General features: G+C 41.1%; 1 non-coding gene across 1 annotated transcript; it reads right to left on the bottom strand.

Annotated features, from left to right (window-relative positions):
- Positions 1 to 320: 320 nt before the first annotated feature.
- On the bottom strand, positions 321 to 530 carry LOC125096502 (small nucleolar RNA U3). The gene has a single exon (XR_007126211.1). It is a non-coding gene; the product is annotated as a small nucleolar RNA U3 (small nucleolar RNA).
- Positions 531 to 12384: the final 11854 nt, after the last annotated feature.

Here is a 12384-nt window from a genome sequence, read left to right as displayed (position 1 = left end):
ACAAAGGAATAACCTTCATGGTGCTTCCTCAGAGAGCAAAAATGGGCTGCAAGAGCTATTGGGCTCATCTGTTTTATAACCTCAGTGTGTCAAATCAAGGAATTTTTTAAAAAATAAAACAGGGGCACCTGGGTGGCTCAGTGGGGTAAGCCTCTGCCTTTGGCTCAGGTCCTGGGATCAAGCCCTGCATCGGGCTCTCTGCTTGGCAGGGAGACCGCTTCCCCCCCGCCCCCCTGCCTGCCTCTCTGAGAACTTGTGATCTCTCTCTCTCTGTCAAATAAATAAATAAAATCTTAAAAAAAAAAAACAACACAACAGAAACCACTCAGAGTATGTCCTCTCCCTCTTACTGCCCCAAAGGAGAAGAACCATTATGATGGCAGAAGGCAGTGCCAAAAACAACACCTAGAGCCAGCTTCATGCTCAGAAGAGAACACTGCACTTCTGCCTTATGATTTTGGGTTCTTGACATGATTAGAGAACCTTCTCTAGTAGCAAATTATAGAAACGATCCCTAATAGTATAGTCTTAAATCAGGGAATATTTTAACTGAGTCATAGCTAGTTTCCTTCTGGTCTAGCAGTATCCAGTTGTCTTCTTAGCAAACCCTTGATCATGCTTCAGTGTCCATCCTAATACTAGAAGAAAACCTATGGGTGAATAATTCTGTGATCTTGCTGATGGAGAAAGTCTATGGAACAAAAAGGTAAAAATATGCAATGACAGGAGTGGCAGCCGACTTCACAAATATTCAATACTTCTGTATATGAAAAGTGCTTAAACTAAAATGAAAAGGTAAAAAACCTGATAACTTTTTGGAAGAAATCTTGGTGTTTTCTTTTTTTTTTTTTAAAGATTTTATTTATTATTTTTTTGAGAGAAAGAGAGAGAGAGAGAAAGAGAGCATGCAAGCTGGAGGAGGGGCAGAGGAAGAGGGAATCCCAAGCAGACCCTGCACTGAGCACAGAGTTTGAAGAAGGACTTGATCCCATGACCTTGAGATCATGACCAGGAGATCATGACCAGGAGATCACCACCCATGCTGAAACCAAGAGAAGAACACTTAACTGACTAAGCCACTCAGGTGCCCCAATCTTGGTGTTTTCTATTATAATTTAAAATGTGTGACTCAGCAGTTGAACTTGTATTAAATTATTCTTCAGAAATACACAAACCAGTGCACCCAGATACAGATATGAGTATATTAGCTATAGGACTGTTTGTAGTAGTGGTAGTCGTGGTGGTAGAGAAAACTGGAAACAACCTAAAAATTCCTCTGGAGAGAACTAGCTGAATAAGGTATGCTCCACTTAGATAATAGGATACCACACTGTTTATTTTAAAAAGGTAAATTTATATGCACAGACATAGATGTCAAAGATATAGACAGATATAGATACATATACAGCTATAGATATATAAACTTACACATAAATAGACTATACCCCAGATACACACATAGACATACTCATATTTAGTAAGATACATAGAAGGCAAAAAAAAAAAAAAGTCTGCTGGAATAAATGTCAATGATTCTATTAGTTTCCTTTTATTGCTATAACAAATTACTACAAACTTAGTGGCTTATAATGACACAGATTTACTCTCTTTTAGTTCTGGAGGCCAGAAGTCTGAAGTCAGTCTCCCTGGGGCTGAATCAAGGTGTTGGCAAGGCTGGTTCCTTCTGGAGGTTCTAGGGAAGAACACATTTCCTTACCTAACATTTAAATTTTCTCCCAAATTCTCCCCCAAATCTATAGCTTCAATTCAATCCAATCCCAATCAAAATTGAAGCAGGATTTTTTAGCAGAGTGTGACAAGATTATTCTAAAATTTATACTGACATGAAAACAACCATGGACACCCAAAACAATGTTGGAAAACAAGAATAAAATCAGAAGGCTAACACTTTGTGATTTCAAGACTTACAAGGGTATGGAATCAACACATCAACAGATAAAGAGATCAGTGACACAGAATGTAGAGTCAGCATTAGATCCACACAAATATGGACAATTGATTTTTGTCAAAAGTGCAGTGTCAAATCTGTGGAGAAAGGACAGTCTTTTCAATAAGTGTTGCTGGATCAATTGGATAGCCATATGCAAAATATGAACTTCCAACATACTTCTGTTGTATATAAAATTGACTCAAGATGGATCACAGATGTAAAAGCAAAACCTGAAATCTTAAAACTTCTTGGATAAATGAAGAAAATATTTGTCCCTTGGGTTAGGCAAATATTTCTTAGATACTGAAGACATGATTCATAAAAGAAATCATTGAAAAATTGGGCTTTCCCAAAATGAAAAACGTCTGGTTTTTGGAAGATACTATTAAGAGAGTGAGAAGACAAGCCACTGACTGAGAGAAAATATTTTTAGAGTATATATGAAAATAGAAAATTTGTATCCAGACTATATAAAGAACCCTCAAAGTTCAATAATAAAGCCACACAATTTTTTAAAGGAACAATTTGAAGAGACACATCACCCAAGAAGACATCAGGTCAAATAAACCCATGAAAAGAAGCTCAATTTTGTTTAGTCAGGAGGGAAACACAAATTAAAATCACAATTAGGTACCACTATGCACTTATTAAGAGGGTTAAAATTAAAAAAATACAGAATGTCAGGTTTGGAAGGGCCTTTGGGATCCTGGAACTGTATGTGGCAGATCCTTGTGATATATTTTCTCATGGACCCTCATAGCAAAAAAAAGGGGGCTATTAATATTCTTATTTGCAGATGCCAAAATCTAAGCACAGAGCAAATATCAATGGTGTTTCCAAGCTAGTTACCATCATGTCTTCACATTCCTGCTCTCCTACTGAGAACCTCATGCCCATAAAAACTAAAGACTGTTCTACAAGTGTCCCCACCTTGACATATTAAATGATTTTGCTTGTTTCAGCCTTGTTCCCACATGCCCTAGTTCTTTAAATTTTTATTTTCCATCTTGCAGATCTTCTGTATTTCCCCACTATTTATTTGAACAAAGATAATCACTGCTCTTATAAAGCCCTGATGAGATTTAGAAGGTGACACCTTTGTTTACACATCTGAGTGACTTGTATCACAGTTTTGAGTTATCATTCAGATGCTCTGGAAAGGAAGATTGATCCAACTACAGATTCCAGTCTTGGCCAAAAATCCCTCTAAAACTACAACAAAGAAAAAAGTAAAAGTACAACAAGGATCTGTTGATGTATAGAGATCTAAGGATGGGCAGTGTAGAAGGGGGAGGTGAAGTGATCATATTTTAAGAACTAGAAAGCACAAGAATGAATGGTAAGTGATTTAGCAAGTGGAAGACATTTAAAGCTGTTGGAGTTAATTGGGGGAGCCAAGAAACAGCCCACTTTACATTGCTGAGTCCCCAAATCTCAGGAACCAGTGGCACCTGCAAATGGGGGTGAAGAGGGAACCAAACCAATAAGGATTTGCTGAAAGCTGTTTGCAGAGCACTTGAGGGGTCGGTCACTTGATGAGCCAGAGGACTTCCCTGCCCCAGTCCTGGTGGAGACAGGAGGCTTATTATCTGACACATGTGTTGACTGGAGGCAATGGGTCAGCCTATAGTCGTGAGACGAGATGCCAGAGTACTTATAGCCAAGATGTTACCCTCTAGTAGACTATTTGAAAAATCTTTTCTAGAGACTCCAACACACACACAGACATAAAGTTATTGATATTAGTGGCCCCACCAACAGAACAGCCCAATGTAGAAGACTTAGACTGTACAACCCTCAACTTTATGTTGAAAGGTTCTAATTGCTTTTCATCCTCTACTCATAAATATAAGCAAATTTCAATGTACAACTCTGGGTAGATCTTTCATGTTATAATAATGTTTTTTTAAAGCTTCTTAGATGGGTGGATTCGTGTTTTTCTTCAGTTAGGAAATTTTTAGTTATCCTTTCTTAAAAAGCATTTCCCCATTTCCTTCTGGAATTCTATTAATTAATTAATTAATTAAGAGAGAGAATGATCAGGGGGAAGGGCAAAGGGAGAGGGCAAGAGAATTCCAAGTAGACTCATGACCTGAGCCAAAATTAAGAGTTGGATGCTTAACCAACTGAGCCACCCAGACGCCCCTCCTTCTGGAATTCTGTGCAAGTGTTGTGATGATGGTTTCCCACAGGTCTCTGAGACTCTGATCATTTTTCTTTATTCTTTCTGTTTTCCAGATTGGATAATTTCTGTCATCTTATCTTCAAGTTTACTGATTCCTTCTTCTGCCCTTCATATTTTCTACTGAGGCTTTCATCTTCCAGTTTCAGTTATTTCAATTCTCAAGTCCAGATTTTCCACTTGTTTCTTTCTTTCTTCTTTTTTTTTTAATGAGTTCTGCCTCTTACGTTGGTATTCTATCTTTGATGAATCATTGTAATTATACTTTATTCAATTCTTTAAGTATGACTTTCTTTCTTTGTTTGAATGTATTTATAGTAACTACTTTGAGGTCTTTGTGAAGTTCAACATCTGGACTCCCTCAGAGAAAATGTCTATGGACTGCTTTCCTCTCACCAACCCAAATCTTGTAAATGGCTTACCAGATTCCTTACTCTGCCATTCTGCCTTGTCATAACAATGCAAACACTAAGTTTTATAGCCAAAGTATTTAAAACATTATATTGGGAGGGTCGAAGAAAAGAGGTTGAAATCTATATTCTCAAGGGGGAGTTCAGATGCTAATACCTAAGACTGAAAAATTTAAAAGGAGCTACATGAATATGTTTTTTTAGTGATACAAATATACATATAATTCAGCTAAAAGAATTTAAAATTGTTATAGGGAAGGGGAAGTGGAGCAGGGGGGCATAGGCTATGTCTTCAGCCTTGAAGAAATATATTGATTCAATGAATGGTGTCTCTATCAACTTTGATAAAAATTTTAAAAGGTTTTAAAACTAATATGAAAAAAATTAAACACAATTGAGCCTTTAAGGTCAGTCATACCTGAGTTTGAATTTGGCTCTACAACTTGCTAGCTGTGTGACTTTTGTCAAAAACTTAGTATTATTCAACCTCAATTTCATCTTCTATCACATGTAGATGAGAATTGCTTCAAAGAGTTATGATAATAGCACATACTGTGAGACCAGGCATCAAGTAGTACAAAGGAGAGAACAGCCTCTGTTTTCCTGACTGCAGGTTGGGCTATATGTCCATCACCCTTCTCACTGCCATCCCAGAGCCTTGGAGAATGGATTTTTGTTATCTGTCTAACTAATAGTTAATGTAGGCCAAGTGTGTGAGGCACTGTCTGTCTTAATGACCAGCCTGACTCCATCTGCTTCTGTCTCTCTCTAGAATGTAATCTCCCAAAGGGCAGGGATTAGTCTGTCTTCTTCCAGAGTGCCTGACAATTTGTAGGTAACCAATAAAAGTTGTTGAATGAATCGATGAATCAGGCAGTCTGACAGGGGATTCTATTCTCCAAATAACAAATTTTTTAAAAAGTTTTATTTATTTATTTGACAGAGAGAGACACAGCAAGAGAAGGAACACAAGCAGGGGGAGTGGGAGAGGGAGAAGCAGGCTTCCCACTGAGGAGGGATCCCGATGTGGGGCTTGATCCCAGGACCCCGATCCCAGGATCCTGGGATCATGACCTGAGAGCCAAAGGCAGCCGGCTTAATGACTGAGCCACCCAGGAACCCTATCTAAATAACAATGTTTTTGTCACCACAGCACAGGCTGCTCTCACCTGAATCTGTGCCACATATGAACAAATAACTTAAGGACAAGATAGCTTATAGGGAACATTCCAGAAGTCTGTCCAAGTACAGGATGCTAGCTTTGGCTTTTTTTTTTCTTTGTTACTTAATAGAATTGTATTACCTTCTCCTCAAAGGTTTCAGTTTCTATCCCTGAGACAGTTTTTTTGTTTTGTTTTGTTTTTTGTTTTAATTTTCATGACCCTCAACCTAGTGTTTTATTTTGTGTTGGGTTAGAGTCCAGCACTGAACTCAAGAAACTAACAAATAGCTTGTGTTCAATTTAGAGAAAACTCAATATACTAAAATACAGGTTCATAAAAAATGTAAAAATAGGGGGAGGGTTATGAGCCCCTTAAAAATGTCCTGAACTTGCAAAAGGAATCATCTCTGAATTCTGGTAAAAAGTCATCCCACTGGTATATTTAACCTATCATTCAACTTGTAAAATCTTGACCTGATCACGTGAGGCTATCTAAAGTGAGGTTCATGGAAAGTAGGATGTACTCACATAAATATTTTATGGGAATATTATTGTTAGTGAACCAGTTGTATCACCCTGATTTCTGCGGCTCTTATTATACACCACTGGAAACTGCCGTTGTAACTTTGAACAGTGTCCTTTAGGTTAAAGAAAGAGAGAAAGGAATACAAGATGAATGGTTTGGGCTCAAGTTGGCTTTTTCCAGGCCTGAGTTTATTGTTTGTTTGCATGAAAATCCCTTCTTGTTGGCCAAGAGTTCTCAAAGGCAACTGCCAGGCTGCTGGCACCATCAAAGGATTTTCCCCCCTGGAAGAAAGCCAAAGCATGTGGAATTCCTAAAGGGACCCCTCTCTGGTTGGGTGCCAGGGAGCGAGCCGATGAGAATCTGGCTTAGGTGACCAATCATCACCTGCCCCAGCATCTTCAAGGGGCAGGAAACACTTCTGACCTGCTACTGGTTCAGATTTGCTGGCAAAGATCTACCTACTTGTCCCGTTATCTATAATTTGATGGTGAGAACCCTTGGTCCTGGGTAATCATGGAACAGGGCAAAACCTATTGGCCTGGGGTGGGTGGGTGAGGAAGGGGTGCAAAGTTCTGGTCTTCTTCCAATCTCCACCCAAGAGGGATCAGGTGTAGACCAATCTGATAGCCCTAAAGCTAACTTACTCCTGTCATCTGCTGGGTCACGGTTTGCCACATCAGCCAAGCTGCCTCCTCCAACCTCAGGACTTGGAGAGAATTACTTAGGTTCTCTGCTCTTCTGTTCCTCTTTGACACTAGAGATAATAATGCCATCCTTTTCTGAGGTTTTGTGGCCAGCGATCTGGGCAGCAGAGTGGCAGAAACTGCTGGCGAGGTCACCTCTGAGCAGGGCTATCTTTGACTTCCATGGGCCCTGGGAACTTTTGCTTTTGTGCGCAAAAAAATTTGGTATAAAGGTGAATATATTAACACATAGTAAAACATTTTTTTGTTCAACCTAGAAGTTCATTTTTTTTTCCTGATGTTAAAAACAATGAAAACATTTTTTTTAAGATTTTATTTATTTATTTGACAGAGAGATCACAAGCAGGCAGAGAGGCAGGCAGAGAGAGAGGAGGAAGCAGGCTCCCCGCTGAGCAGAGAGCCCGACTCGGGGCTCGATCCCAGGACTCTGAGATCATGACCTGAGCCGAAGGCAGCGGCTTAACCCACTGAGCCACCCAGGCGCCCCCAATGAAAACATTTTTATGAGTTCCTAAAAGTACTGTGGGTCCCGGATACTGTACCTGCTGTGCTTAATGGAGAAGTTGGCCCTGCCTGTGAAGGGACTCTAAGACACCATATCCCTTTTAGTATATACACCGGAGGTAGCAGCTAAGACCTGGGACTTGAGAGTTAGATGTAGATTTGCAATATGGCTCTGTGGTATACTGGCTGTAGGGGCTTGGCTAAGATGTTTAACCTTACCGAGTCTCACTTCTGCCATCTTAAAATGGAAGAAATGATACTTTCTCTGTAGTTTTGATGTAAGGATTAAACACTTAACATAGTGTTTATCAACTGGGAAATGCTCCATAAATGGATGAAAGCAACGATAAAACACTCCAAATGAGCATTGCTCTTCAAAGTGGAACTCATCAGGGGTTCCTTCTATTCCCTAAAGAAGTGGAAGTGGAACTGAATCCACAGTTCAGGGGGTTATGGGACCATAGCATAATATACAAGGAGTGGGAGGGCAGGGAGCAGGAAGACTATTAGAAAAGTCAAGAGTTCATCTCATTCCCCATCTTGCTAAATGCTGCCAAAGAAGTGGCCTCAGGTAGCCCCACTGGTTATTTGGGGGACTTTCTGTCTGATTCAGGCAAGGATGGAGCAAGGCAGGATGGACCTAGAACTCCCTGTCTAGTTCTAGATTTGCCAGGGTCTCAACAGGTTGCTCTGCCCAAAGCAGGGCTAAGCATAGCATTAGGCATATGACTGTGAGAATAATATTGCAGGCCCATTGGATTAACTAATCCAATGAAGTGATTATTATAAATAAGACCTAACATTTTATAGGACAGGTTCCAAGTTGATCCATGGTAAAACAAAACAAAGGAAACAAAATCTCTTCTTCCCTAGCTTGAAATTCACGTAAATAAAGATTCAGTTGGGTGCCTACGATCCTTTAAAATGCAAATAACTATAGGAGGTTTAGGGGCTATCAATTATTCACACCTTAAAGGGAATTAATTTAATGAGCCTGATTTTTCTTCAGCACTTAACTGAGAAATTTGCATTGATACTGAACAGGAGTTTAGATGGGATGAGGAGAAAGAGAGCGAGCATATTTTGTTCCCTTAGCTACTTAGTGGAAGGAAGACTGGAGGTTTTCTGGATTGGGATCTTCCGGAGACCAGGAAACACCAGGTAGTACTGGGAACTGGAGAGGATATTGGGGTAAATAGTAGGACACAGGGAGAAAGCAATAGAGAGAGAGAGAGAGAATGAGAGAGAGAGAGAGATGGGGAAACTTTCTAACTTGTAATTTAAGCAAAATGGTGGAATCAGGGTCCTTAAGTGTTTTATGAAAGAATAAATTGTCATTTCCTTGGATGTAATGTACATTGCAGCCTGGATATTCTTTTCATATGCCGTGGCAAATGTCAGGAAGCAACCTTTTCTCATCTCTCCATCAAATTATATTTTAATAAGTTAGTTTGAAAATACTATACTTCTTAATTGCTTGGTAGAATTTCCATGAGACAGTGTTAAGGGTAGAAAGACACAGATGGCTTGGAATGTTTTTATGTGGCCTTAAAACATTTTCTTTCCAGATAAAAGCATAGTTACATATATGATTTGGACCCATTTTAAGTTTACTTTGCTGTGCTTGGCAGCTGAGTCAGTCTCATACAGAGTGGGAAGGTGTGGACTTTGATGTCAGGGAGATATGGGTTTGAGTCTCAGATCTGCTACTATTAGTGAGTGGCTCTGAGTCTAGTTTTTTTTCAATACTAGGTTTTTGGTTTTTTTGAACTTGTAACAGAGAAATGGCAACAAAAATACCCATGTCATAGGAATGTTGTTGAGATGTCTTGAGATAAATCCTACAATGCACATTTGAAGTCACTCAAAAAATACTAGCTTCCCACTCTTGCTCAGATGTAGTTGGGTAAAAGCTTCATTGTACTCATCAAGGCCTGAAAGGGATAAAGAACTTTAAAGAAGTTTTGGAAAACCTTTTTTACCAGGCAAAAAGGAAGCATAAATTCAAGAAGATCCAAGTTTGCGGCACCTAGGTGGCTCAGTCAATTAAGTGTCCAACTCTTGATTTCGGCTCAGGTCATGATCTCAGGGTCCTGGGATTGAGCCCTGGGCTAGGCTCCCCACTCAGTGGGGAGTCTGCTTGAGAGTCTCTCTCTTCCTTTCCCTCCACTCCCCACCCCTGCCCTGCTCCTACTCACGTGGGTGCTCTCTCTCTCTCTCTCACAAATAAAAATAAATAAATCTTAAAAAAAAAAAAGAAGAAGCAGCTCCAAGTTTGCTCAGAACTCATATGTGTATAGTATCATTTGAGTTAAAACTCTTGAGAAAAATTCTTCCTTTATCCTCTTATCCCAGCACTTCTTAAACTTTAAGGTGTATAGGAATCACTTGGGAAATAATGATTGAGATTTAGTAGGACTGGGGTTCTAGAAAAGATTCTACTTTTCTAGCAAGCTTCTCGATGATCAGGACCAGCTGTTTCTAGACCCAGTACCTATATCCTCTACTTTTTCATTCCACAAGACCGTTGTACAGTGTTGAGGAGAGTGCCTGGCATGTGGTCAATCTGTTGTTATTAGATAAATGGGAAAATGTATCCTCAATATAGTATTGCTTCCTATCATCCAAAATGGTACAACCACCGATTCTCGCCATCGAGGACATGACGAGTGATGGCTTTCACAGATCCATGATGGGGAGACAGGTCTCCTCAGAGTCAGCCGTGGTCATCTTCCACAGGCTTGCTGGTGAGAGGCGATCAGGTATGTGAGAGTAACAGAGCTGTGGCCTGGCCAGCTGGGTCCCTGGCATGACCTGGCTTGCAAAGAAGAGCAGAGAAGCCGATCTATAGTTCTGAAGTCTTGGACCAGGCTACATGTCCCTACTGGGGGCACAGCAATCCTCGGTGGAAGTGGAGAAGACATCAAGGGGCCTTTATTCTTTCTTCTAGTGAACTACTGTCTGTTCTCTGCCTGGGTGGACGTCAAGTTAGGCAGCACAGACTGGGGCAGACAGCATCAAAGAGATATGCCCACGAGTTTGCTAAATGTGCAGCTCCCGTCATCCATGGTGTTACCTCTCTGAGGGGACACAGTTGCCCCACATTTCCACATTTGAAACAGAAAGGGGAAAGGTGTGGCATATGTGTTATGGAGAAGACAGGAAAGTGCATCAGAAAGATGATGGACTCTGGGGTCAGTGAGAAGCTGCTTCCAGCCTCAGCTTTGTGGCTGTGAATCCTTGCGTGGCTGTAGGCATCACGGCAGCTATCTGAGCTTCAGTCTTCTCTGTGAAATGGGGCAGCGCAAACATAGCCAGCAGGGTCGTTGTGAGAAATAAAGGAGAGGATGTGTTGTCAGATGGCACCTGAATAAAATGGTGCCTTTAAACTACTATTTACTTATTTATTTAAAAAGGATTTTGTTTATTTGACAGACAGAGATCACAAGTAGGCAGAGAGGGAGGCAGAGAGAGAGAAAGCAGGCTTCTTGCCGGGCAGAGAGCCCGATGCGGGGCCCGATCCCAGGACCCCGGGACCACGACCCGAGCCGAAGGCAGAGGCTCAACCCACTGAGCCACCCAGGTGCCCCTAAACTATTTTTTAAAAGATATATTTATCTGAGAGAGAGAGAGCATGCAGGGGATGAAGGGAGAGAGAGAGAGAGAGAGTCTTAAGCAGACTCTGAATTGAGCACAGAGCCCTATGAGGGGCTTGATCTCACGACCCTGAGACCGTGACCTGAGCTGAAACTAAATCAGACACTTGACCGACTGAGACACCCAGCTGCCCCTGAAATGGCACCTTTAATGTTATAGGTTTTGGCTAGTTTCTGGAAGGCAGCATGCACTCAGTCAGGCAAGCCCACTTGGGTTTTCCAGCCCATTTATAATCTGCAATTGCCTGTCAGACACTGCCTTGACTCTTCCACCTAACAGTCCTACACTGCGGCCTCAGGAAGGTGGCCTGGGCCGGGCCAGCCCTTTCCTTCTATTGAACCTGCTGCTCTCTTTGCTCCTGGACAGTTACAAGCCTTACAGGATGCGTGAACATCTGTAGCTTAGCAAGCTGAGCCAGTTTGACAGCACTTCTCCATGGTCCTTACCGATGGTCCCTCAACCCTTGCTCTACCCACACCCTCCTGTTGGCCCCCAAGAAGAGGAAACAAAATGTTTTCCTTCACAACCGGGGAAATCTGAGCCAACCTACCAAGTGACCAACGTGCTGAGTTATTCAACTAGAGAACAGTGTAGGAAAAGATTTTAATGGAAATTGTTGAATATGCTAACTTAGCATAGAGCTTATGAGCATAAGATTAAGACAGTTTTGTAGACTGTAAATCATTGTGGCAAGTCTAGTAGTGTTTATTGGTTTAGAAGATGTTTTCTGGATTGCTGGTAGTCTCAGGCATGCGTGAAAGGGCACCAACCCATTTACCCCGTAGAAATCCATGCACACCCAGGGCATTGGTTAAATGCTAACTAGAATCTGGAAAAAAAAAAAAAAAAAGCTTCAGACTTTACCTTCATATAAAAAAAAGTCACGCATCACCCAGGTTATCCATTATGTTCGATTTCAAAGCCCTCTCCCTGGCTACAATCCCAACAGGGTCAGAGACGTAGGGTTTTGACCGTAATTTTTCATGCGGTGGGGACAACCAGAGAATCACAAGTAAAAATGACTTCTTCCCTCTCTCTTGAATTTCATCTCCTCTGCCTTCTCAGTTTCCAAAGATAAATGTCCCTTATCTCCAGTGAAGCAGGGTAGATCTTCTACAGACATTCAAATGCAAACAGGAGGAGGGTCACTCCGTCTTGAGGTGAGAACCCCACAGGACATGTAGGCTACTGTCATGATATGTTTTCATATATGCTTGACAGACACAAGTAGTGGAAGGACCCAGACCTTCAAATGCTTTGAAAAAGAAGGAGATGTGATCGGGAAACC

Source organism: Lutra lutra, chromosome 3 (genome assembly GCF_902655055.1).
Source record: "Lutra lutra chromosome 3, mLutLut1.2, whole genome shotgun sequence".
Taxonomy (NCBI): domain Eukaryota; kingdom Metazoa; phylum Chordata; class Mammalia; order Carnivora; family Mustelidae; genus Lutra; species Lutra lutra.
The sequence above is the reverse complement of the archived record's forward strand: the minus strand, read 5'-3'. Positions and strand labels throughout refer to the sequence as shown.